Source organism: Balaenoptera physalus (genome assembly GCF_965194825.1).
Source record: "Balaenoptera physalus genome assembly, chromosome: 4".
Classification (NCBI taxonomy): Eukaryota; Metazoa; Chordata; class Mammalia; order Artiodactyla; family Balaenopteridae; genus Balaenoptera; species Balaenoptera physalus.
The window spans coordinates 137,455,682-137,481,913 of record NC_138891.1 but is presented as its reverse complement, the minus strand read 5'-3'; the positions used below and the strand labels follow the sequence as shown (position 1 = coordinate 137,481,913).

Genomic DNA, 26,232 nt, shown 5'->3' with positions numbered 1-26,232 from the left:
AAAATTTTAGCATATAACCTCATTGAATCAGTGGCTAGGGATTTAAGGATCTTCAGATACGCAGGCTGTGAAATATCTGAGTTGACCGTATTTCCCATGTTCTGTTTTTCCCCTGTGGTTTGCTAAACATGATTTTATAAAGACTTTTCTATTAGGACCTGCTTACCATACTGGGGTACTTTTTTCTTTCTCCATTTATTTGCTCCCTTTCTCTCTCACTTACACATTCACTTATTCATTAACTCACTCACTTACTTATTCACTTGCTCACCCACTTTTTCCCACTAGCTCGCACATTCTTTAGTTCACTAACTCCTTGATGGATTGAGTCATTTAATCTATATAAACAATACATGAATTTACATTCCCCCAACAGTGCAAGAGGGTTCCCTTTTCTCCACACCCTCTCCAGCATTTATTGTTTGTAGATTTTTTGATGATGGCCATTCTGACGGGTGTGAGGTGATACCTTATTGTAGTTTTGATTTGCATTTCTCTAATGATTAGTGATGTTGAGCATCCTTTCATGTGTTTGTTGGCAATCTGCATATCTTCTTTGGAGAAATGTCTATTTAGGTCTTCTGCCCATTTTTGGATTGGGTTGTTTGCTTTTTTGATATTGAGCTACATGAGCTGCTTGTAAATTTTGGAGATTAATCCTTTGTCAGTTGCTTCATTTGGAAATATTTTCTCCCATTCTGAGGGCTGTCTTTTTGTCTTGTTTATGGTTTCCTTTGCTGTGCAAAATCTTTTAAGTTTCATTAGGTCCCACTACAGCCACTATGGAGAACAGTATGGAGATTCCATAAAACAACTAAAAATAGAACTACCATAAAACCCAGCAATCCCACTACTGGGCATATAGCCTGAGAATACCATAATTCAAAAAGAGTCATGTACCACAGTGTTCATTGCAGCTCTATTTACAATAGCCAGGACATGGAAGCAACCTAAGTGTCCATCGACAGATGACTGGATAAAGAAGATGTGGCACATATCTTCAATGGAATATTACTTGATGAATATTGAATTTCAATGAATATTACTCAGCCATAAAAAGAAACGAAGTTGAGTTATTTGTAGTGAGGTGGATGGACCTAGAGACGGCCATACAGAGTGAAGTAAGTCAGAAAGAGAAAAATACCGTATGCTAACACATATATATGGAATCTAAAAAAAGAAAAAAAGGTTCTGAAGAACCTAGGGGCAGGACAGGAATAAAGATGCAGATGTAGAGAATGGACTTGAGGACATGGGGAGGGGGAAGGGTAAGCTGGGACGAAGTGAGAGAGTGGCATGGACATATATACACTACCAAATGTAAAATAGATAGCTAGTGGGAAGCAGCCACATAGCACAGGGAGATCAGCTCAGTGCTTTGTGACCACCTAGAGGGGTGGGATAGGGAAGGTGGGAGGGAGACCAAGAGGGAGGAGATATGGGGATATATGTATATGTATAGCTGATTCACTTTGTTATAAAGCAGAAACTAACACAACACTGTAAAGCAGTTATACTCCAATAAAGATGTTAAAAAAAAAAAGCAATACATGAAAAGTCACTTGTAAAAATGCAAGTGGTATAAAAATACATCAAGCTAAATGTGCAAGTCCTCTTGGGCTGAGTCTCCCAGCTCTCTCTCCATCTCATTCTGGGCTGCATCAGGACCACCCTCCCTTCACAGTTCATAGTTCAGTGTGCAGGCTTCAAGACTTCTTCTAGACATTTATTTTATATGTAGATGTATACTGTAAGGGTTTCCCCACATTGTATATCATCATGATAATGGATTCCTGTTCTGGAAAGTCTTTTTAAAACAACACCTATTAAGTTTTTGACTTTTAAATGTATTTTAAAGCAGTTTTATAGTAAAACTTTGTAGAACTTTGCCAGTCACCCTAGCAATTCCCTCACTCCCACCAAAAGTAATCACTTTTATGGATATTATGGTGTTAAATTTGTTGCATCATTATGGTTTAATCCAAAGTATGCAGCCCTAAACACTATAGGTTTTGCCCATTAAAAAACGTTTTTACATTTAAACCTGAAGAACCTGGGCCCTCTGACCTGCGGAGTGTCCCCCAGGCTGGAGTTTGCTGACTGCACACTCGTGGTGCAGATCAACCTGCTCCTCTGTTCTCTGTCCTCCTATAAATTGGCATCTGGATCCAGAAGTCTTACCAGGTCCAGGTTTAGCCCCTGGACTAGAATATTGTAGGTGGTGCTGTTTTCTTCCATCGCATACATGCTCATTTCTCCCTTGTTTTTTATATGATGTACGTTGTCTAGATCTATTCATTCACTGAGCACTGCAGCATGCTGATGTTCTAATTCTATCATTTAGTTTTTGTTTATCCCAGCTATATTAGCTGGGATAATTTTATAAGGAGATTCCATCTTTCATCTACTATTTGGTTACCTGGTGGTATAGTTCATATAGGAAAGTAATATAAATATTTGGCACTCTCCTTTTACTTACTTAGTTTTCAAGATAATGTATGGGTTCCTTATCATCCTTGAAAGTTGACCAGTTAGGTTTTTAAAACATGTCATTATGAGCTCATGGACTTAAACATATTTGATGAGTTTCAATCTATAACAATTCTCATCCTTATGGGGGTTCACATTGTCCCATCTTTGACCCAGAGAAGCTCTTCAAGTTAGGCCTCTATAACCAGTTGCTCTTGTGTCTTCTTGACATGAATCTAGAACTGAGTTCATCACCATTTCTAGGCTATTCCAGTGGACAGAGCTAGGAAAACACATATGTATGTATATGTCTATATCTATGTCTGTTTATCTATCTATCTATCTATCTATCTATCTATCTATCTATCTATCTATCTATGTATCTATCTACCTATCTACCTATCTATTATCTAAGATAAAATGCCTTGTGAATTCACACTGATTTCTAATTCAAGTTCAAGACTACAGTGTTTGTACTTTACCTCCTCTGTATTGCATGTGTATCTCCTTTATTTCACACCAAAAACCTTAGTTCTCAAGCACACAGAATTAAGAGTGGTAGAATTAGAACTTCCCATAATTACTCACTTGCTTTATTCCATAGTATATACACAACAGTCTCAGAATAACACCATAATGCTATTACCACCAATTACGATTCCTGAAAATGGTTAACTTCATTTTGTCACATATGCTACCTTCATTCTCCCTCTATTTTTTATGGTTTTACTATATACTTGTAGGCAGATCTATATTTATATAGTCATATAGACTATAAAGTCTCCCTTTATAAAGTCTCATTAAGTTTTAGTTCTTCAAGTAACCACACGTTAAGATGCTCACCACCTGCCTTGTGTGCATGCTTCTCTAGTCATTTTGGTTGTCTGAAGCTTGTGCTCTAGTAAATTCCTCAGGAAGAGCTCAAGGGAATATTTTCTGAGATTCTTCATGACGGCAACAGTTTCTCTGCTCTTTACACATGAAGGTGGTCGGTATTGCTGAACATACGTCAAATCAACGCTATGTGTGATGCAGGATTTTCCTTTGCTCTCAAGGTCACTATTTGGACAATTGGCCAAATTTGAATAAAGTCTGCATAATAGGTATTGGACAATAGTATTGTTAATTTTCTTACTTGGATAATGATATTGTGGTTATGTAAGAGAATGTCCTTGTTTTTAGGAGACACAAACTTCAGTGATTAGGGTTAAAAGTGCATCATGTCTGGAACTTATGTATCTAGCTACACACACAAGATAAATGGTAATATTTGGGGAATCTAGGTGAAAGGTACATGGGAGTTCTAAATTCATTATACTATTCTTCAGCTTTTCTGTAAGCCTAAAATTATGTTGAAATAAAAAGTTAAAAATGTATAGATGTGCATTTCTCAATAGACATATAAATATGTACATATGCCTATTTATGCTAGCATTCATAACTTTACTGGTACAATTTTACTGTATCTTTTGAGTTACATATTTTTTCAAAGATAAGTAGTAGAGACTTCTTATGATGTTTAAGAACTTATTAATATATTTGGCACAATAAAATATGGCGTCTCAATGATGGATCCAGAAAATACGCAGGGAAGAAAGACATAAGTGTCTTATTTGTGAAGAAAAAGAATCCATTGACAATGCAGAGATGCAGAGATTCATTCTTGATTCATTTTTCGTAGATGTTCATTTCCGCCATATTTTCTTAATCATTAGCTGAGACCTTGTTCCTTTCTTCTGCTACTTTTTTCCTTTAAAGCCAAATAAACATGACCAGACTTTTATTATTATTTTGCATTGAGTGTCCCAAGAAGATTTAGATTGGTGGTTTCAAAGTAAACGAACAAGGGACAGATGCGAGGGAATTGCATAACTAGATGGACTTTAGTGTGTATCAACTTTCTTAGGCAAATTCATAAAAAAACAAGTTTCTCCTCACTGTACTCTGTCCTTAGGGACTAATGTTCTAAAAAGGGGGAACAATTTCCCAGTACAATTAACTCTGGGAAGATGTTATGGATTTTAGAACCATTTCACGTCCTTGCTCTCTTTTTAAGGCTTATGGAGACAGACCACTGTGTAGCTAGTGAGGTGTGTGTGGAGGTGCTCCCTGATGGGTTATGTTCTTGTCCTGATATCGTGGGCACAGGTGGATGTAAATGCCCTCATGCTTGGATATCCTGGTTCCTTTGTCCAAAGTATGTCCATCTTTTCCACTAGATGTCAAATTCTTGAAAAGTGGAAGCACGCCTTAAAGATATGACACAAATCTTCATCATCTGCAGCTCACAGATGGCTGTCTTTGAAGCTTGTTTCTATGGCAACAGCTTGAAATTCAAAGTTGCATTTTTCTATGGACACATGACAGTTAGGTTCCCAGCCAGCTGACTGAAATTTGCCAAGGCCTCCATGTTAATTTCTGTAGTATTGAAGCAACACTACAGACCCTAATCACCAGGTGTGCCAGTGTTCTAGAGAAGTGTCTCTCAATCGGGCCAGGGAAGGCAATTTCTTAAGGCCCTGCTGGCTGCATACCTAACACTATCCCTGCACTAATATCCTTGGAGCGTAGCTCTTTTCTTACTCCTCTGCTCAATGGCGTGCATGCTCCTGACTGACTACCAAACATAGGCACGCTCTTCAGGAAGTATTCAAGGCCTTCAACCGCATGCTCCATCTTTCCCGTCCCACTGTGTGCTGCTTCCCCACCTGGACACGTGCCATCTGAAGCCTTGCCTGAATATGCCCCAGGCTTCCTTGGTTTCCCACCTTCGCTTATGCTGTTCTTGGCACCCCAAATCAGTTCCCATTTGTGTCTTCCTTAGAGATGCCTCTTCTTTGCTGGCTCATCTCATATGCCACCTCCTTTCCTGATTTCTCCCAACTAGAATGCACCTTTCCCTTTTGTGTACACCCTCATCCTGTCTTATGACATATAATATGATTTTTATGGGATAATGTTTTTTAGACTATTGTCAATTATACCTGGAGGGCGGGGATCCTTGTCTTACCCACCGCTGAGGATCCAGCAATGCCTAGCACTGTGCTTGGGGTATGGTGGCTACACAACAAATCCTAAGGGTTTCGAACAGCTTCCCTGCCTCCCGGCCGCCCCCCACCCCCATCATCCTTATACTGGGAGGGGGTGGGCTGCATGTGCAAGTGCTGGTAGGAGGCCAGGGAGGGGAGCTGTGTTGCTTTCCAAACATTAATGTCCACAGACAGCTCTAAGTGCTGTCTACCTTTGGCTCTGAGTCAGGTATAATAAAGCAAAATCAGCCATTACGAGTAATGCTTTCTAACTTTTGAAGTAAGACTCACAAAAGGCGCTTGCTATCCATGACTGGTGTCAGATACAATAAGTATAATTAATTTCTGGAAACACATAGATGAAATTACTTAAATCATGGCTTAATTTGTTTCCAACCCTCCGACTTCCCTGGGCGGAGAGCAGACCACGTGGCCCTTTACTGCAGGAGACACCTCGAGCAAGCTCTTCTCCCAGGTTTGGCTGTAGGAACAGTGACTCTTTCTGGGCCTTTTAAACTTGAAAGTGGAAAACATTGGGCTCTCCATATCCATCTCCTGGGGACTCACTGAAAGCAAGTTTATTTGAGCAGGAGAGGTGACCTTTCTTTTCGTCTCTGATTGTATTTTCACATCTAATAAAGTCAAGAGTGGACTTTGCACCTGCTTCCCTGAGTACAAATTCAATGGGACCACAGTCCTGGAAGGGAATGGCACTGAGTTCTTTCCTCCAAGTTAGTATTGCCAAGGAACTCCTTGCCAGCCTTGGTGAGCTGCCCTGACTTGCTGGGGGTCACATCATGGCTGAGTGTCAGCGGCTGGGTGAGAACCAGCTCTGCTAGGATCTTTTCTACCTCATGGACTTCTCTCAAATACTCCTCCAGGTGAGATTCTTTTTACTATTTCATAGATTCCATGATGGAAAGATTTGGTCAACAAGACCATGAAGTCCTTGCATCTATTTAACTAATATTTATGGAGGGCTTACTATAGGCCAGGCACTTTCTAGGTGCTAGGAATACGATGATGAACAACACATACACAATGCCTGCCCTGGCGAATCTTCCAGTTTACTGGGCCAGCCAGATACTAGAAAGGTTAGTTTAATGAATTTTGGTGAGTGTTGTAAAGGTCAAGTGTAGGGTGCCTGGAACCTCTAACTGAAGGGGCAGGGTTTGGCTGGAGGAAACTGAACTTATTTTAAGTAAAAGGAACAGCATGTGCAAAGGCCCGGAGTTCAGTGAGAGCTTTTTCTCTGCTTACCCTCATGTCCATAGTTACTCTAGACTCCTTCATGGCCACACCCTGATTTTCTCTCCAGCCTCATCTCTCCTGCCTGCACGCTAAGATACACCTCAGCATTGTTTTTCAATTCTTTGCCCAAGCTTTTCTTTATTTTCATGCCTTTGCACATTCTGTCGCTCTACTGGAAATGTGAATTGCTTCCAGCTCCACTCATGCATTAGGATTCAGCTTTCAGTCTGACCCTCCTGGACTGTTATAGCTAATTCTTCTATAAGATATCATAACACCCTATGTATACTTCCACAGACGTCAATGTACTTGTGTATTTATCTGTGTCCCTTGCTGGCCTGTGAGCCTTCTTTGGGGGTCAGAGGTGTGTCTTATTTGTCTCACTGTGCCTCACACAGTGTGGAACTTGATAGTTACTCCCAATACATGTTTGTTGTATCAACAGATAAAGAAATATAGGTCTCTTGACTCCAGCCCAATTCTCCTTTCTGCCTCTTTCTTTTCCTTTCTGTTGTCTGTTGCTCCATACATCTATCCTTCCTTCTATCCATCCAACAGATATTTTTGAGAATCTGCTATGAGCTTGGCCTTGAAGCTGCTCATGGTCCAGCATAAGAGTTGGATGGGCAGTTGGATAAAAGATAGTTTAGCAGGGTCCTTGATGTCATAGGAGTTTAAACAAAGGGCTCCAGAGCGTCAAAGGTGGATCCATATGTCTGTCTGGGAGAATCTGGGAAGGCTTCACCAAGGTAGTGCTATCTGAGCTGGGTCTTGAGAGATGAGGGAGATTTGCCCAGTGAGGAGCTGTGGAAAGTAAGAAGTTCAATGTTCACGGAATGGAGGGTGTGTACCTGTGGGGGGTATGGGGAGTGAGGATAGGGAAGGGTGGGTGGCAAGAAGAGAGAGGAGTGAAGGCCCCATGGAAAACACTCTTGCTTGCCTCTATAAGCAATATGAGTTTTATTGTGTAAGCCCTGGGAACCCTACTGAGGTTTTTCAGCAGGGGAAATCTCCTCTGTTTTGTAGGAAGCTGATGGTACCTCCCTGGGGCCATCCTAAGAGAAATCCAGGAGATAACAAAGGCAGACCCTGCAAGTGGGTTTTCAGTGCTGGTCTGCCATGTGGTCCCCTGTTCCTCAGCTGCCTTCTCTTTCAGCATCCCCTAGTCTGGGGATCACCACAGGAGGCAAGAAGAAAATGTTAGAGGGGTAACCGGCTCATTTGCAAGTATTTGTCTGTCTCTTTTACCTCTGGAGGAATGGCACTTTTGAAATAATAGTGATTGCCAGCCCTTTGTGTTACTTATTAGGCATCCCATTTCCCTTAATAATCCTTACTAGTCAGAGACTTTATTGTTTGGCACTGACTTAAAAATATGCATACCAAGTCTTCCTATTTCAGAGCTGATGAAAGGACTCATTCTTCCTGGACTCCTCTTGTTGTTATAACAACAATGGTAAATCTCTGCTGACTGATTGGAGGAGGCCATTGAACTTGACAGTAACAATTACTGAACAGAATGTTTACATCAGGGTACCCGTGAACCATCCAAGTGCTTCAACTGCATAATTAACAGGACCAGCTAAAATTCTACATCATTGTCATAATATTTACTCTGAAAACTCACAGTTGGACTAAAGTTTCTATCGCAGGCTCTGCTGACATCAAGGAATCTTAAACTTCCTTTTTGACAGGGAGGTTTATGGGGACCATACATCGGCAACCAAAACACAATTCCTCTTGCAGATGCTCGTTGAATTCATGGACTATTAACGATTGATGTTGGATTAGAGATCATCTATTCAGTTGTTTCTAAACTTGGCTGAACCACAGAATCTACTGGGGAGACTTTAGAAATTTGGCAACCAGGACGTTGTCGATATATTTTCTTAAATGCAAAGGTTATTCTTCCAGTTATGAGAACTGCTGATCTCATTTTGAGGATGCTGAGGGCTACAAGATTGAAGTCATTTGGAAGGTTAAACCAACCCAGAAGCCTCCTCGGCCTCTCTGAGTGGAAGAGATGGATACTAGTGACCCCTGGGGAACACTTTTGTTAACAAAATGCTTTTGTTAAAAAAGTCTCAGTTTTGACTTCAAGGGAGGCACCTTCACAGTGTTCCTAAGAGTGGCTTCTTTGACTGCCCTCATAGAAACTCTCTCGGGTACTTGTTAAGAATGCAGATTCCTGGGATCTCCTGTAGACCCACTGTATCAAAAGCTCTGAGGGTGGGGCCCCAGGAATCTGTATTTAAACCTACCCTTCATGTGTTTCTGATGCACATTAAAGTTGGAGAGCCATTGGGTTTTCTCTCCTTTTGTATCAATTGGCACCTCCCTGTTTGTGGCTGATACTCAGTGCCAGTTGTCCTCACGGGAACTGAAATGTGCAAACCAGGAACACGTCCAGTGCTCATTCCTTGTGCCATTTGACGCTGTGGACTGCACACTCTTGAAATGCTCTATCTGGTGATTTCCATGTCCACCCCCCTTTCTCTATATCATCCTCTGTCTTGCTATATCATCCTTGGACTTACCTCTTTCTTGGACTCCTCTTCTTCCCCCGCCCCTCCTGAGCAATCACACATCTCTCTTGATTCCTTTACAATAGCAGTGATGATTTCTGACTGCCTTTCACCAACCCAGACTCATTCCCTGAGCTTCAGCCCCACCTGTACAACAACTTGTCCAGTACCTGCATTTGGATGTCCCACGGTCCCCTCAAATCCACCTGGCTGAATGGAGCACTTGAACCTCCCTGAACACCTGTTCTCTCTCCACTACTTGAGTTGATGGTGTTGCCATTCATCCACTTACAACCCCAGACTCTTTCCTTTCACTTTACCTCCATCCATGAGCAAACCCTGATGATTCGGGCTGTTAAATATACCTGAGTCAATTATATCTCAATAAAACTGGAAAAAATATAACAAATCTATTGTCTCTTTTCTCTCCTTTATGCCATTGACTTACCCCAGACCTCCATCATCTCTCACCTGGGACTTATGATATCCTTTCTAAGCTTATCTTCCCACCAGTCTTGTTCTCCCCAATCCGTCAACCACATTGTCTCCAGAGTGATCTTTGAAACATCTGGCCACACCACTCCTTGTGATTAATACCCTTCAGAAACTCTGCATTGCCTTCAGGACTCCTTAGTGTGCTACTCAAGGTCTTCTAAGCTCTGCCTGTTCCTCCACTTAGCGCCTGTTCATCACTTCCCCTCTCTTTCCCTGGGACTTTACATTCTAGCCATTCTGAGTTACTCTGCTCCCTGGAGCCTTGAGGCATTTTCAGAGGAAATTCCCAATACCTGGAACATCTTTCTATCACTCTTTCTTTCTCTCTCCCTTTCTATCTATCCATTGAGTCCCTAAGCATCCTTCTAGATGCAACTCTGTCCCTCTGAAACCTTGGTTGACCCTCTGGCAGGGGTGTGGCCTCCACACTGTTCACCATCCCATCCCGTCCCCACCTCCATCATAAATCTGTGTGTGCAGATTTGTTTGCACGCCTACTACCCCTCCTTGACTAGACCCATCTATTACGTCCAGTGCTGAGAATTGTGACTGGTTCTTAGTAGGTCCTTAATTAACACTTCTTGGGTGAATGAATGGATGAATTATTCATAGTGTCTGACTTTTAGAACCATATATCATATAAAAATCTATACTTTTATTTTAGCCGTTCTTCCCATTTATGAAACACATGTCATGAGTTCATGCGCTGGCAGTAGAGTTCATAAAAATAACTATGCATTCTGATTAATTGACTCATATTACCTAATTAATTTACCCATTAAGGGGTCAGCCAGAATCTGGGCATGAAGCAAATATACTGTGGCATGGATCAACATTACAACCAAGTCCCTTAAGAAGCTGATAGGAAGGGGTTTTAAAAAACAACCAAGGTTACTAGGTATTACTTCATCTTTTACAACACATTGGACACTTTTTTTTTAAAACCAAAGGAAACCATATTTCGTCATGGTAAGGAAGAATCATGCTAATAATGGAAAACAAAATTATTCTAACATTTTAGCTAAAATCATAGTGTCAGCTCTAAGTAAAAAGAAGTTTGAGATGCCCAAGTGGGTTTATATTTTCTTGGTCCTTTTCTCCACTGAAGGATGCCTTGAGTGGCTGGAGCCGAGTCCCATCAGCAGGCAGGGAAGTGTTGGGGTGAGACAGGGGTGTGGGATGGAGGAAGCAACACATCAGTGACGCATCCTGGGAAATAATTAGGTTTGAGCACAACACGCTTAGACTACAAAGCTGTGAACATGTATTGACTTGTCCTCTAGGCCAGGCATGGGGTTTTGTGTTTTATATAACCTATGCCATTCAATCCACTCCACTGCCCTGTGAAACTACGATGAGTTTCTTAATTTTACAGATGTGGGAGCTGTTAATTGATTCTTGGTAGTTTAGGAAGTAGCTGAGGAATTAGAAAACATGCACCTGATCCATTCCCTCGTTAAGATTCAGAAGGGATGGCAGTTAGCTTGCCTGAACTCAATGGGAAGAGACACAGCTCACAATTCCTCTGTCTTCTTGTCTCCCAATAGACTGTCCCTTGATTCTCTCAGAACTCATGCCTCTTGGGTTCCCACCCCTTGCCCAGATGGCACAGGTGGCTGTATTGGGCTGCAGAGCAGCCCAGACTGACACAGCTGCACTCTCTTTGCAGAAGGGCTTGTCAGCTGAAAACATCTCTGTCAAGCTCACGGTGGGAGAATGGAGTGTGGTGTCTGACCTCAAAATGCCCTGTTCCTTCTACTCCTGCTGGCTATGGACATTTGTGACTTTCATGACATCAGAGACTGGTGTTAGAGTAGTAGGGGTGTTAGAATAGTAGGGGACCAGAGCGTCAGTTCCTCTTAATTCCCAGATGAGAACACTGGATCCCTGAGGGGGTGGGGGGTGAACTTGCTTGTCCAAAGTCACAACAGTGCGGGTGTGGAAGGTGAGAGTTCCCTAACACGCCAGAGCTCTTGTCCCTGCACTGCCAAGGCTCTACTACATGCCAAGTTCACCAGCACTCTCCTTCCTCCCTGCCCAGTAGACAGTAGGTATCATTTTTTTTTTTAATTTTTAAATTTTATTTTATTTACTTTTTTATACAGTAGGTTCTTATCAGTCATCAATTTTATACACATCAGTGTATACATGTCAATCCCAATTGCCCAATTTATCAAACACCACCATCCTCACCCCCCTGCGGCTTTCCCCCCTTGGTGTCCATACGTTTGTTCTCTGCATCTGTGTCTCAACTTCTGCCCTGCAAACTGGTTCATCTGTACCATTTTTCTAGGTTCCACATACATGCATTAGTATACGATATTTGTTTTTCTCTTTCTGACTTACTTCACTCTGTATTACAGTCTCTAGATCCATCCACGTCTCAAGAAATGACCCAATTACGTTCCTTTTTATGGCTGAGTAATATTCCATTGTATATATGTACCACATCTTCTTTATCCATTCGTCTGTCGATGGGCATTTAGGTTGCTTCCATGACCTGGCTATTGTAAATAGTGCTGCAATGAACATTGGGGTGCATGTGTCTTTTTGAATTATGGTTTTCTCTGGGTATATGCCCAGTAGTGGGATTGCTGGATCATATGGTAATTCTATTTTTAGTTTTTTAAGGAACCTCCATACTGTCCTCTATAGTGGCTGTATCAATTTACATTCCCACCAACAGTGCAAGAGGATTCCCTTTTCTCCACACCCTCTCCAGCATTTATTGTTTGTAGATTTTCTGATGATGCCCATTCTAACTGGTGTGAGGTGATACCTCATTGTAGTTTTGATTTGCATTTCTCTAATAATTAGTGATGTTGAGCATCTTTTCATGTGCTTCTTGGCCATCTGTATGTCTTCTTCAGAGAACTGTCTATTTAGGTCTTCTGCCCATTTTCTGATTGGGTTGTTTGTTTCTTTAATATTGAGCTGCATGAGCTGTTTATATATTTTGGAGATTAATCCTTTGTCTGTTGATTCGTTTGCAAATATTTTCTCCCATTCTGAGGGTTGTCTTTTCGTCTTGTTATGGTTTCCTTTGCTGTGTAAAAGCTTTGAAGTTTCGTTAGGTCCCATTTGTTTATTTTTGTTTTTATTTCCATTACTCTAGGAGGTGGATCAAAAAAGATCTTGCTGTGATTTATGTCAAAGAGTGTTCTTCCTATGTTTTCTTATAAGAGTTTTATAGTGTCTGGTCTTACAACAGTAGGTATCATTTTATTGATTGGTGCCTAATTCAGTGATGCTCTTGCAGCACCCCTGGTCTGCACTTTTGCCTTGAAGTTGAGTTGTTTCCTACACTCTCAGGATGATGTTCTCACAGTCAGGTTCTAAGCCTGTTTCGTATTCATTTCTCCCTCCTCCTAGGTCTTTTGGCCTTTTCCACAGCATACCTTCCACGCTGGTGCTTTTCAAACACAGCTTGTAATTTTTCTCCCTTGCTGAAGCTATTTTCCCTGCCCAAACACCCTCCTCTCCTCTCCTCTCTCTGTGTTTTGATCATTAATAAGAATCATACTACTTTTAAAAAATACTTTATTTTTTATTTATTTTTAATTTCTAAATTTTTTTCTGGTTGTGCCACATGGCTTGTGGGATCTTAGTTCCCTGACCAGGGATCGAACCTTGTCCCTGGAAGTGAAAGTACAGAGTCCTAACCACTGGACGGCCAGAGAATTCCCGAGAATCATACTACTTTTAAGATACCCTCTCCAACCACTTCAGACCACAGGGAATCCTTATGTCAATAGTCATGGCAACTCCATCCTTTGAAACTCAGTATATCCTGGCTAGGCCAGTGTTTTCCAGAGTAATTCCTGGAAGATGTGTCTCTCAAAAGATACCTTTCTCCCTGTATTCTGCTCCCCCTGAAGAATGGGTCCATGACTAAGTCTGTGAAATGCCAAATGTTTTCTCTGCCTCACGGAGACTCACATTGCATGTCAGCACACTAAGCCTCTGAGAAGTCCTGCATTATAGAAACGGGCTTAGATTTTTCAACCCTGTACTTCCCAAATTTATGTCCTTGGAACCTTTCATCTATGTGACTCTGTTAGCATCCTATTGAATGCTTTTTGGGGAATGCTCTTCTAGGAAGTTTATGACACACAATTAGAAATTTATAGGACTTATCTTCCCAGTCACACTGTGTAAGTTTCTGTGCTTCTTTATCTCTCCCAAATGACCAATAGAATGTTAATTTATTTCTTTCTTTTTGAGAAGTTTATGTTGTGGCAAGCACTAAGAAAGGTTTGCTTGTTTGCCAGTATGGAGTCCTGGTGCAGAAAAGAATTTTTTTCATGCTGGGATAGAGCAAAGATAAGGAGTGGTCAGCAGGAAAGGTAGAAATTGTCCAGAGATGAGAACAACTTAGACTCTAAAGTTGTCATGAACTGTAAATGAGGTTAGGTTTAGAAAGGCCAAATCTGGGTTCAAGATGGCGGAGTAGAAGGACGTACGCTCACTCCCTCTTGTGAGAGCACCGGAATCACAACTAAATGCTGAACAGTCATTGACAGGAGGACACTGGAACTCACCAAGAAAGATGCCCCACATCCAAGGACAGGAGAGAAGCTGCAATGAGATGGTAGGAGGGGCACAATCATAATAAAATCAAATCCCATGGCCACTGGGTGGGTGACTCAGAAACTGGAGAACACTTATACCACAGAGGTCCACCCACTGGAGTGGCTTCCCATTCCGACGTCAGGCTTCCCAACCTGGGGGTCTGGCAATGGGAGGAGGAATTCCTAAAGAATCAGACTTTGAAAGCTGGCAGGATTTGGTTGAGGATTCGACAAGACTGGAGTAAGTGGAGACTGCACTCTTGGAGGGCACGCACAAAGTACTGTGCACATTAGGACTCAGGGGAGGGAGCGGTGACCCCATGGGAGACTGAACCGGACCTACCTGCTAGTGTTGGAGGGTCTCCTGCAGAGGTGGGGGGTGGATGTGGCTCACCATGGGGACAAGGACACTGGCAGCAGAAGTTCTGGGAAGTACTCCTTGGCATGAGCCCTCCCAGAGTACTCCATGAGCCCCACCAAAGAGCCGGGTAGGCTCCAGTGTTGGGTCACCTCAGGCCAAAAAACCAAGAGGGAGGGAACCCAGCCCCACCCATCAGCAGACAAGTGGATTAAAATTTTACTGAACTCTGCCCACCAGAGCAACAGTCAGCTCTACCCACCACCAGTCCCTCCCATCAGGAAGCTTGCACAAGCCTCTTAGATAGCCTCATCCACCAGAGGGCAGACAGCAGAAGCAAGAAGAACTACAGTTCTGCAGCCTGTGGAACGAAAACCACATTCACAGAAAGACACACAAAATGAATAGGCAGAGGGCTATGTACCAGATGAAGCAACAAGATAAAACCCCAGAAAAACAACTAAATGAAGTGGAGATAGGCAACCTTCCAGAAAAAGAATTCAGAATAATGATAGTGAAGATGATCCAGGACCTTGGAAAAAAAATGGAGGCAAAGATTGAGAAGATGCAAGAAATGTTTAACAAAGACCTAGAAGAATGAAAGAACAAACAAACAGAGATGAACAATACAATAACTGAAATGAAAACTACACTAGAAGGAATCAATAGCAGAATAACTGAAGCAGAAGAACGGATAAGTGACCTGGAAGACAGAATGGTGGAATTCACTGCTGTGGAACAGAATAAAGAAAAAAGAATGAAAAGAAATGAAGACAGCCTAAGAGACCTCTGGGACAACATTAAATGCAACAACATTCACATTATAGGGGTCCCAGAAGGAGGAGAGAGAGAGAAAGGACCCGAGAAAATATTTGAAGAGATTATAGTCAAAAACTTCCATAATATGGGAAAGGAAATAGCCACCCAAGTCCAGGAAGCGCAGAGAGTCCCAGGCAGGATAAACCCAAGGAGAAACATGCTGAGACACATACTAAAGAAACTGACAAAAATTATAGACAAAGAAAAATTATTAAAAGCAACAAGGGAAAAATGACAAATAATGTACAAAGGAACTCCCATAAGGTTAACAGCTGATTTCTCAGCAGAAACTCTACAAGCCAGAAGGGAGTGGTATGATATATTTAAAGTGATGAAAGGGAAGAACCTACAACCAAGATTACTCTACCCAGCAAGGATCTCATTCATATTTGATGGAGAAATCAAAAGCTTTACAGACAAGCAAAAATGAAGAGAATTCAGCACCACCAAACCAGCTTTACAACAAATACTAAACGAACTTCTCTAGGCAGGAAACACAGGAGAAGAAAAGGACCTACAAAAATAAACCCAAAACACTTAAGAAAATGGTAATAGGAACATACATATAGATAATCACCTTAAATGTGTGTGGATTAAATGCTCCAACCAAAAGACACAGACTAGCTGAATGGATACAAATACAAGACCCATATATATATGCTGTCTACAAGAGATGCAATTCAGACCTAGGGACACATACAGACTGAAAGTGAGGGGATGGAAAAAGATATTCTATGCAAATGGAAATCAATAGAAAGCTGGAGTAGCAATACTCATATCAGATAAAATAGACTTTAAAATTAAGAATGTTACAAGAGACAAGGAGGACACTACATAATGATCAAGGGATCAATCCAAGAAGATATAACAATTATAAATATATATGCACCCAACATAGGAGCACCTCAATACATAAGGCAAATGCTAACAGCTATAAAAGAGGAAATTGACAGTAACACAATAATAGTGGGAGACTTTAACACCTCACTTACACCAATGGACAGATCATCCAGACAGAAAATTAATAAGGAAACACAAGCTCTAAATGACACAATAGACCAGATAGACTTAATTGATATTTATAGGACAGTCCATCTGAAAACAGCAGATTACACTTTCTTCTCAAGTGCCCACGGAACATTCTCCAGGATAGATCACATCTTGGGTCACAAATCAAGCCTCAGAAAATTTAAGAAAACTGAAATCATATCAAGCATCTTTTCTGACCACAACTCTATGACATTAGAAATAAATTACAGGGGAAAAAACATAAAAAACACAAACACATGGAGGCTAAACAATACGTTACTAAATAACCGAGAGATCACTGAATAAATCAAAGAGGAAATCAGAAAATACCTAGAGACAAATTACAATGAAAACACGACGATCAAAAACCTATGGGATGCAGCAAAAGCAGTTCTAAGAGGGAAGTTCATAGCAATACAATCCTACCTCAAGAAAGAAGAAAAATCTCAAATAACAACCTAATCTCACACCTTAAGGATCTGGAGAAAGAAGAACAAACAAAACCCAAAGTTAGTAGAAGGAAAGAAATTATAAAGATCAGAGCAGAAATAAATGAAATAGAAACAAAGAAAACAATAACAAAGATCAATAAAACTAAAAGCTGGTTCTTTGAGAAGACAAACAAAACTGATAAACCTTTAGCCAGCCTCATCAAGAAAAAGAGGGAGAGGACTCAAATCAATAAAATTAGAAATGAAAAAGGAGAAGTTACAAAGGACACCGCAGAAATACAAAGCATCCTAAGAGACTACTACAAGCAACTCTATGCCAATAGAATGGACAACCTGGAGGAAATGGACAAATTCTTAGAAAGGTATAACCTTCCAAGACTGAACCAGGAAGAAATAGAAAATATGAAAATAATAATACTACCACTTCCAATTGTAGTAGTATTGGAAGTATTCTAATTGGAATACTACTTCCAATCAGAAGTAATGAAATTGAAACTGTGAATAAAAATCTTCCAAGAAACAAAAATCCAGGACCAGATGGCTTTACAGGTGAATTCTATCAAACATTTAGAGAAGAGCTAACACCTATCCTTCTCAAACTCTTCCAAAAAACTGCAGAGGAAAGAAGACTCTCAAACTCATTCTACGAGGCCATCATCACCCTGATACCAAAACCAGACAAAGATACTACAAAAAAAGAAATTACAGACCAATATCACTGATGAATGTAGATGCAAAAATCCTCAACAAAATACTAGCAAACAGAATCCAACAACACATTAAAAGGACCACACACCATGATCAAGTGGGATTTATCCCAGGGATGCAAGGTTTCTTCAATATACACAAATCAATCAATGTGATACACCATATTAACAAATTGAAGAATAAAAACCATATGATCATCTCAATAGGTGTAGAAAAAGCTTTTGACAAAATTCAACACCCATTTATGATAAAAACTCTCCAGAAAGTGGCCATAGAGGGAACCTACCTCAACATCACAAAGGCCATATATGACAAACCCACAGCAAACATCATTCTCAATGGTGAAAAACTGAAACCATTTCCTCTAAGATCAGGAGCAAGACAGGATGTCCACTCTTGCCACTCTTATTCAATGTAGTTTTGGAAGTCCTAGCCACGACAATCAGAGAAGAAAAAGAAATAAAAGGAATAGAAATTGGAAAAGAAGAAGGAAAACTGTCACTGTTTGCAGATGACATGATACTATACATAGAGAATCCGAAAGATGCCACGAGAAAACTACTAGAGCTAATCAGTGAATTTGGTAAAGTGGCAGGATACAAAATTAACGCACAAAAATCTCTTGCATTCCTATACACTAACAATGAAAGATCAGAAAGAGAAATTAAGGAAACAATCCCATTCACCATTTCAACAAAAAGAATAAAATACCTAAGAATAAACCTCCCTAAGGAGATTAAAGACCTGTACTCAGAAATCTATAAGACACTGATGAAAGAAATCAAAGATGACACAAACAGATGGACAGATATACCATGTTCTTGGATTGGAAGAATCAATATTGTGAAAATGACTATGCTACCCAAAGCAATCTACAGATTCAATGCAATCCCTATCAAATTACCAATGGCATTTTTTACAGAACTAGAACAAAAATCTTAAAATTTGTATGGAGACACAAAAGACTCCAAATAACCAAAGCAATCTTGAGGGAAAAAATGGGGCTGGAGGAATCAAGACTCCCTGATTTCAGACAATACTACATAGCTACAGTAATCAAGACAATATGGCACTGGCACAAAAACAGAAATATAGATCAATGGAACAGGATAGAAAGACCAGAGATAAACCCACGCACCTATGGGCAACTAATTGATGACAAAGGAGACAAGGATATACAATGGAGAAAAGACAGTCTTCAATAAGTGGTGCTGGGAAAATTGGACAGCTACATGGAAAGAATGAACTTAGAACACTCCCTAACACCATACACAAAAACAAACTCAAAATGGATTAAAGACCTAAATTTAAGACTGGACACTATAAAACTCTTAGAGGAAAACATAGGAAGAACACTCTTTGACATAAATCTCAGCAAGAGCTTTTTTGATCCACCTCCTAGAATAATGGAAATAAAAACAAAAATAAACAAATGGGACCTAATGAAACTTAAAAGCTTTTGCACAGCAAAGGAAACCATAAACAAGATGAAAGACAACCCTCAGAATGGGAGAAAATATTTACAAGTGAATCAACGGACAAAGGATTAATCTCCAAAATATATAAACAGCTCATGCAGCTCAATATTAAAGAAACAAACAACCCAATCAGAAAATGGGCAGAAGACCTAAATAGACAGTTCTCTGAAGAAGACATACAGATGGCCAAGAAGCACATGAAAAGCTTCTCAACATCACTAATTATTAGAGAAATGCAAATCAAAACTACAATGAGGTATCACCTCACACCGGTTAGAATGGGCATCATCAGAAAATCTACAAACAATAAATGCTGGAGAGGGTGTAGAGAAAAGGGAACCCTGTTGCACTGTTGGTGGGAATGTAAATTGATACAGCTACTATGGAGAACAGTATGGAGGTTCCTTAAAAAACTAAAAATAGAATTACCATATGACCCAGCAATCCCACTACTGGGCATATACCCAGAGAAAACCATAATTCAAAAAGACACATGCACCCCAATGTTCATTGCAGCACTATTTACAATAGCCAGGTCATGGAAGCAACCTACATGCCCATCGACAGACAAATGGATAAGGAAGATGTGGCACACATATACAATGCAATGTTACTCAGCCATAAAAAGGAACGAAATTGGGTCATTTGTAGAGCCGTGGATGGACATAGAGACTGTCATACAGAGTGAAGTAAGTCAGAAAGAGAAAAACAAATATCATATATTAACGCATATGTGTGGAATCTAGAAAAATGGTACAGATGAAACAGTTTGCAAGGCAGAAATAGAGACACAGATATAGAGAACAAACGTATGGGCACCAAGGGGGGAAGTGAAGGGGGGTGGTGGTGGTGGGATGAATTGGGAGATTGGGATTGACATATATACACTAATATGTATAAAATAGATAATAAGAACCTGCTGTATAAAAAATAAATAAATAAAATTCAGAGAATAAAAAGAGAAAGGCCAAATCTACTGTCAGAAAATCTCAGTGGAAAAGTTGGAATTTGAGAAACCCTCATCCAAAGAAAGGCAAATAGCTGTGATGTAAGGAAACCTCTCCAAGCCCTGGAGAGTGAAAAATAAATTTAAAGATGAAGAGAGAGAGAAAAATGGAACAGAATGCATGGTTATAAAACACTCATTTTAGTTCAGTTTCAAAACTTTCCTGGGATGTGCTCCCAGATCCTCATTCTGCTACCAGGAGCTAAGCTCTAGTTATTAAGGCTCTGTTGTTGCCAAAATTTCCTTCTTTTACACTTTTTTTTTTTTGCTTCATTTTTCAGTAATGACCTTGCATAACCCTATATCTTTATCTGTTCAGTTCAAGTCGGTTCAACAGTTATTTATTGAGCACCTTCTGTGTGCCAGGCTATGCTGGGGCTACAAAAATAAATAAGACAGTCTTTTTGCTTGTGTCTATTTTAGCCAGGGGGTAGGGAGAGGGAATATTAGACACAATGACAGGTAATTTCAATATGGTACCAAGACAGAGTAAGCACAGGGAGACACCTGACCGAGCCTGGGGTCTCCAGTGAATAGTTCCACAGGGCCGACCAGGAGTACAGTGTTGAATGCCCATGAGACTTTTAAGCTAAAAATGTTCTCATTTCTTCTAAAATTAGAAGGAAAAAAAGAATATGATCCAGGCTGGATTTTATTTGTCTTTATACCAACACACTTGCAAAGTAGTTTTGAATACATTTTATGGAGGAGAGGCCCACAGGGCAAAAGTGCCCAGGGTACTGTATTGGTTTCCTAGGGCTTCTGGAGCAAAGGACCACAGACTGGGTGACTTAAACAGTAGAAATGTATTGTCTCACAGTTCTGGAGGCCAGAAGTTCAAGATCAAGGTGTTGGCAGGGTTGGTTCCTCCTAAGGGTTGTTCCAGGCCTCTCTGCCAGGTTCTGCTACTCTTGTTTTATAAGGACACCAGTCATATTGGATTAGAGGCCCACCACATGCCAATATGACCACATTTTAACTGAACTAAGTACATCTGCAACGAGCCTACTTTCAAATAAGATCACATTCTGAGGTCCTGGGGGTTGAGATTTCAATATATGAGTTTGGTGTCTGTTGGGGGGCACATAGTTCAACCCATAATAGTGTGCTTGAGGTGGACAAAGGAGTCACATGGCTTACTGTGGTTACAGGTCCCCTCTCCTCCATCCCAAAGAAATAAAACAAATACGTTCTTAAGTTCTTCCGGTAGGTCACGAGACCACTGTGGAAAATTAAGTTGCAGACTTGATTGGAACATTTTATTTACTGACCTAACTTGTAATTTAAGAGGACCAGGTTTAACAGTCTTAAAAACAAATCTTTACCCTCGAAAGAGCTGACCATGAAATCTTTAGAAAGTTAAGCCTTCTGGTTGAACTCAACTCAAGTTTTCTGTAGAAAACTCCCCTGCGTGCGCCATCCCCAGTGGGCCTGGCCTCAGTGGGTCCCGGTTTGTCCAGGGCAGAACTCTCCAGGTTTCACTGCTGGGAGCTGTTTTTTCCCCATTTCTTAGGGACAGGCTGTGAGCCAGAGAACTGATGCCAGGAAGTGGTGATGAGGATTTTGAGCAAATGTTACTCCTCTGGTTCCCACCCTCATGTCCTCAGGGTCGGGGTCTAAAAGGGGCCAGAGCATATTTCTCACAGGTTCTGCGTGCTATTTTGGGGAAAGGGCCAGGCAGTCACCCAGGCACGAATCTGGCACAAGCCCCCCAGAGCCTGTTTTGAATCTGCTTTTCAATTCTGCCTTTAGCCCAGAGAGTCCAGGGGACGTTGTCTCCCTCTGCCCTCGCTGTGCAGGCCTGCTTAGCCGGTGGTGGTTTGAGACAAGCGAACCCTACTTCTCACTCCCGCCCCGCCAACTCTGCAAATGCTTCTGGGTGTCTGGTCCTCATTAGGGTTGGCTGAGTTGACAGTTTACAGCTTCACCCTGCAGTGCCACCTCACCTGTGGTTGACCAGATGCCTCCATCTTCACTTTTGAAGAAAAGGCCACAGGGCACTGCTCAGGCAGTTGCCAGAGCTTGTCCTCTGGGCTCACAGGCCATGCAGCTCAGCTGCAGCTGTCACCACCTTCCCGTCCGGGAGCCCAGCTCACCACAGCCTCTCCTTGCCCGGGGTTTTGCCAAACTCCCTGGATGGCAGCCATCTTGGGTTTTCTCCTGGAGCCCATGGACTGTCTGGGTTCTCTCACAGGTTGTAAGAGAAACAAACTGAAAATGTGCTAAGTCCTTCATCACCTCCTTCTTTTTCCAGCCTCTCATTTGAAGCTCTGTGTGTATTCCCAGACTTGCACTTCTTAGTATTTTTCATAAAAATAACTCTGTTTGGCAGCTCCGGGTAAACATCTTAGCTTTAAAGCCTTTACAATTAGACCTCTTATTGCAACTGGAATGGAGCAGCTGTAATTAAGAAAAATACACAGAATAAAGGTTTGAAAGTGTGTCCTTTTTTTCTGGAGCATCTGAGCTGTTTTGCTGTTAACAGGAGGAAATATTTAGAAAAATCCAGGGCATTTCCAAACATCTGACTGCTCAGCTGGGTAAAAATATAATCTAAGTATTTCCTTTCAAATTTGCATCACTTTATGATTAGTCAGGGCTTTTGAAGTATGAATTTCCTTTTCTGAAATGTTTTCTATTACAGCTGTGTCTTTTTATATTTGGTGACCCAATTATACAACTCTTCAGCATGGAAAAATTCACGTTATTAGTTTAAAAATATATTGTTGCGCCTCAATAACAGGTTTGGTAAGATTATGTTTTATAAACTTTTATAAAGTTTATTTTTGTTGTTTTGTTCTAGGGTGTAAGAAAAGGAGGTTCTGGGGGGTGGCGTTTAAGGAGTTTTTTGAGGTAAGACAGAGGTAGAAACCAGAAAGGTGGTGAAGATCCCTTTTGAACGTACCCTTTTTATCCATTCATTATTGTAAGGGAGAAAGTTGGCATTGGATTGAAACATTCCTGATTATTTGAACCAGAGCATGTCTGGCTGTGGGACTTCTTCATCTTGGATGATTTAGAGCTCTTCTCATTTTCCTTTACCCGAAGGTACAACCATGAGTCTACAATCATCTGTTTGCTCCTAGTATCTTTTAACAGTGAACTCTTAAAAAGATTGTTGAGTTTATTTCATTACTTAGACATGTTCCAAGAGTTCTGGAAAAACATGGCCTCAGAGAGAATATAATCTGGAGATTAACATTCTTTAGAATTTGCCTCTCAGGAGATACTTTAGCACACAGATTCTTTAAAAATGCGTTATTTATAGCTCCAATATTTTCTTTATAATTTGTTCCAACTAGTTCATCATCATTGAAACAAGGATTATACTCCCCTTTTTAAGGCCAAGCTGTTCGCTTCCAAGTGAGAATTTAAAGAAAATTCAGTGTTTGATTTTTTTCCCCCTTATCTTTTCTGGGAGTAGATATATTGTGTGAGTGGTCCACACACCTGCCAAAGTCAACTTTTAAAATAGACATAACGTAAGCCCGGCACACAGCTCAGCCTTGTTCTCTGGGTGGAGCTCCGTCTCAGAGGGTTCGGTTCTATAGGATTGGTTTGCCAGCCATGAAGCCTGCAGAGAAAATGCAAGAAAGAAAAATGATTGCCTTTTGTTTGGAGCCACCTCATCCATCAGTGGTATTATTTGGTGCAACTTGATAGAAGCATCAGGACCTTTCCCCACTGCAAATGCAGTTCAAAAATGGCACTTGTCTTGTATGTGGTGGGGACACTCTGTGTGATGTCCAGGGCTACGGTGGTGTTGCTGGTCTCTTATGGCCCCTTGAGACTGATCTGCTTCTCTTGAAACAAGCCAGGGGCTCACTTAACACAGGGTCCTCCCTGTGATTCTTCCAAGGGTTCTTGCCATCATTGTCAGGGATTTTAAGGCACTGGGAAGGGAAAAGTCAGCTGCGACCAATACACACCCTTGAGATGGTGCTATTGGGGACCTCTAGGCTGTGGATTGATACCAGAAGCCAAAACAAATGATCTATAGTGCAGAGGATCAGCATCTGAAATTTGGAGACTGACTCATTGCCTGTATTTTAGGAAATGAAAAGAAAAATTAAAAAAAATTCTCAACCTTCAAATGAAGAGTGGTTGAATGATCCACGATATGTATCTGCAGGCAATTTTTTAAAAAAGAAGGAAATATTTCAGCCTTCAGTGGTCCTTGAATAACTAACAGAACTCAGCAGTGTTAGAGCTTGTAATGGGTAGAATTGTGTCCCCCCCCCCACCAAAGAAACGTTTAAGCCTTATACTGTGAATGGAGCCTTATCTGGAAATAGAGTCTTTGCAGATGTCAAGTTATGGATGGTAGGATGAGACCATCCTGAATTTAGGCTGAGCCTTAAATTCAATGGCTGTTGTCCTTATAAGAGAAAGGAGTAGGAGTTTTGAGACACAGAGACACACAGAGGGATGAAGGCCATATGAAGATGGAGGCAGAGATTAAAGTGATGCAGCTACAAGTGAAGGAACACCCAGGGGTGCTGGCAACCACCAGCATTTAGGAGAGAGGCATGGAAAAGATTCTTCCTCAGAGCCTCCAAGAAAGAGCCACATCTGCTGACATTTTGATTTTCAACTTCTGGCCTCTGGAATCAGGAGAGAATAGATTTCTGTTTTAAATTACCTAGTTTTGGGGCAATTTGTGGCAGCTGCAGCCTTAGGAAACAAATACAGAACTCTACGGGGTTTTGAGACATCTGATCCAGAGAGCCTCATTTTATTTTGGGGAGGCCCAATGGCTTGCCCCAGTTTGCATGGTAGATGTGCAGCTGAGCTTAGACGAGAATACTTGAGCACAGACCCTAAGTTGAGTGTTCCCCCATACCCACTCATGACCTTTTATATCACACCCAGTATGTGTGGAGCACGGGGTCGGGTTCCAGAGGGAGTACAAAGGTAAGTCACATCAGCTTTGCTATTCAGGAGCTTCAAAGAAGTCACATATTCAAAAGCCTATGATATGGAGTGCTCTGTGGTGTCATTAGAAGTTATAAATCTAAAAATGCTGGACGACTATGTGTGATTGGTCAGAAAAGGCTCATTTTGGAATGGGACATTGTGGTTGGGCTTTAAAAGATGAGATTTCATCATGGAGAGGTGGAGGAGAGAAGAGGGGCCAGGAGAAGAGATGGCGGTAGGATGGTGTATGCTCACTTTCAACTTTGTGAGTGCTCTCGAGATGGTGGAAGATGAGCCAATTGCTGTAGAGCTATGGGGGCAGCGCCCAGGCACAGAGCTGCTGTGAGGTCATCCTGCTCAGCCATGGAGAGGACATTGCCACCCTAGTGAGCATGGGGGTCAGAGCATTGAGCCAAAGAGGATCATTCTTGAGCTTTAAGGTTTAATGTTTCTCCACTAGGTTCTGGACTTTCCTGGGACCTGACACTCCTTCCTTCTTGCTTATTTCTTCTCTTGGAATGGGAATGTCTACCCCATGCCTTTCCCACTGTTGTATTTTGGAAGCACACAACTTGTCTGGTTTCAGAGGTTCACAGCTGAAGGAGAATTTGCCTCAGTGAATCCTACCTCGAGTCTCACCCATATCTGATTTAGATGGTGTTTAGATGAGACTTTAGACTTTTGAGTTGATGCTGGAAGGAGTTAAGACTTTGGGGACTGTTGGGATGGAATGTATGTATTTTGCATGTGAGAAGAACATGAGTTTTGGGGGGCCAGGGGTAGAATGCAACGGATTAAATGTTTTTGTCTCCTCCACCCTCCAATTCATATGTTGAAATCCTAACTCCCAATATGATGGTATTAGGAGGTGGAGCCTTCGGGAGGTATTTAGGGTTAGATGAGGTCATGAAGGTGGAGCCCTCATGAATGGGATTAGTGTCCTTGTTGAAAGGATGCCAGAGACCGCCCCCCCCCCCCCCGCTTCCCATTGTGTGAGGACACAGGTAGAAGACAGTTGTCTGTGAACCAAGAAGTGGACCTCCCCAGACACCAACACCAAATCTGCCAGAGCCTTGATCTTGGACTTCTCACCTTTCAGAGCTGTGAGAAATAAAGTTCTGTATT

General features: G+C 41.3%; 1 protein-coding gene and 1 long non-coding RNA gene across 2 annotated transcripts in view; one reads left to right on the top strand and one right to left on the bottom strand.

Annotated features, from left to right (window-relative positions):
- The window catches only part of SETD4 (SET domain containing 4), a 586,654-nt gene that overhangs the window by 182,930 nt on the left and 377,492 nt on the right, over window positions 1–26,232 (top strand). The window lies entirely within an intron of this gene.
- LOC309659308 lies at window positions 415–26,054 on the bottom strand. Its single transcript, XR_014262738.1, has 2 exons — window positions 2,861–26,054; window positions 415–2,828 (listed from the first exon to the last, which is right to left on the bottom strand). It is a non-coding gene; the product is annotated as an uncharacterized lncRNA (long non-coding RNA).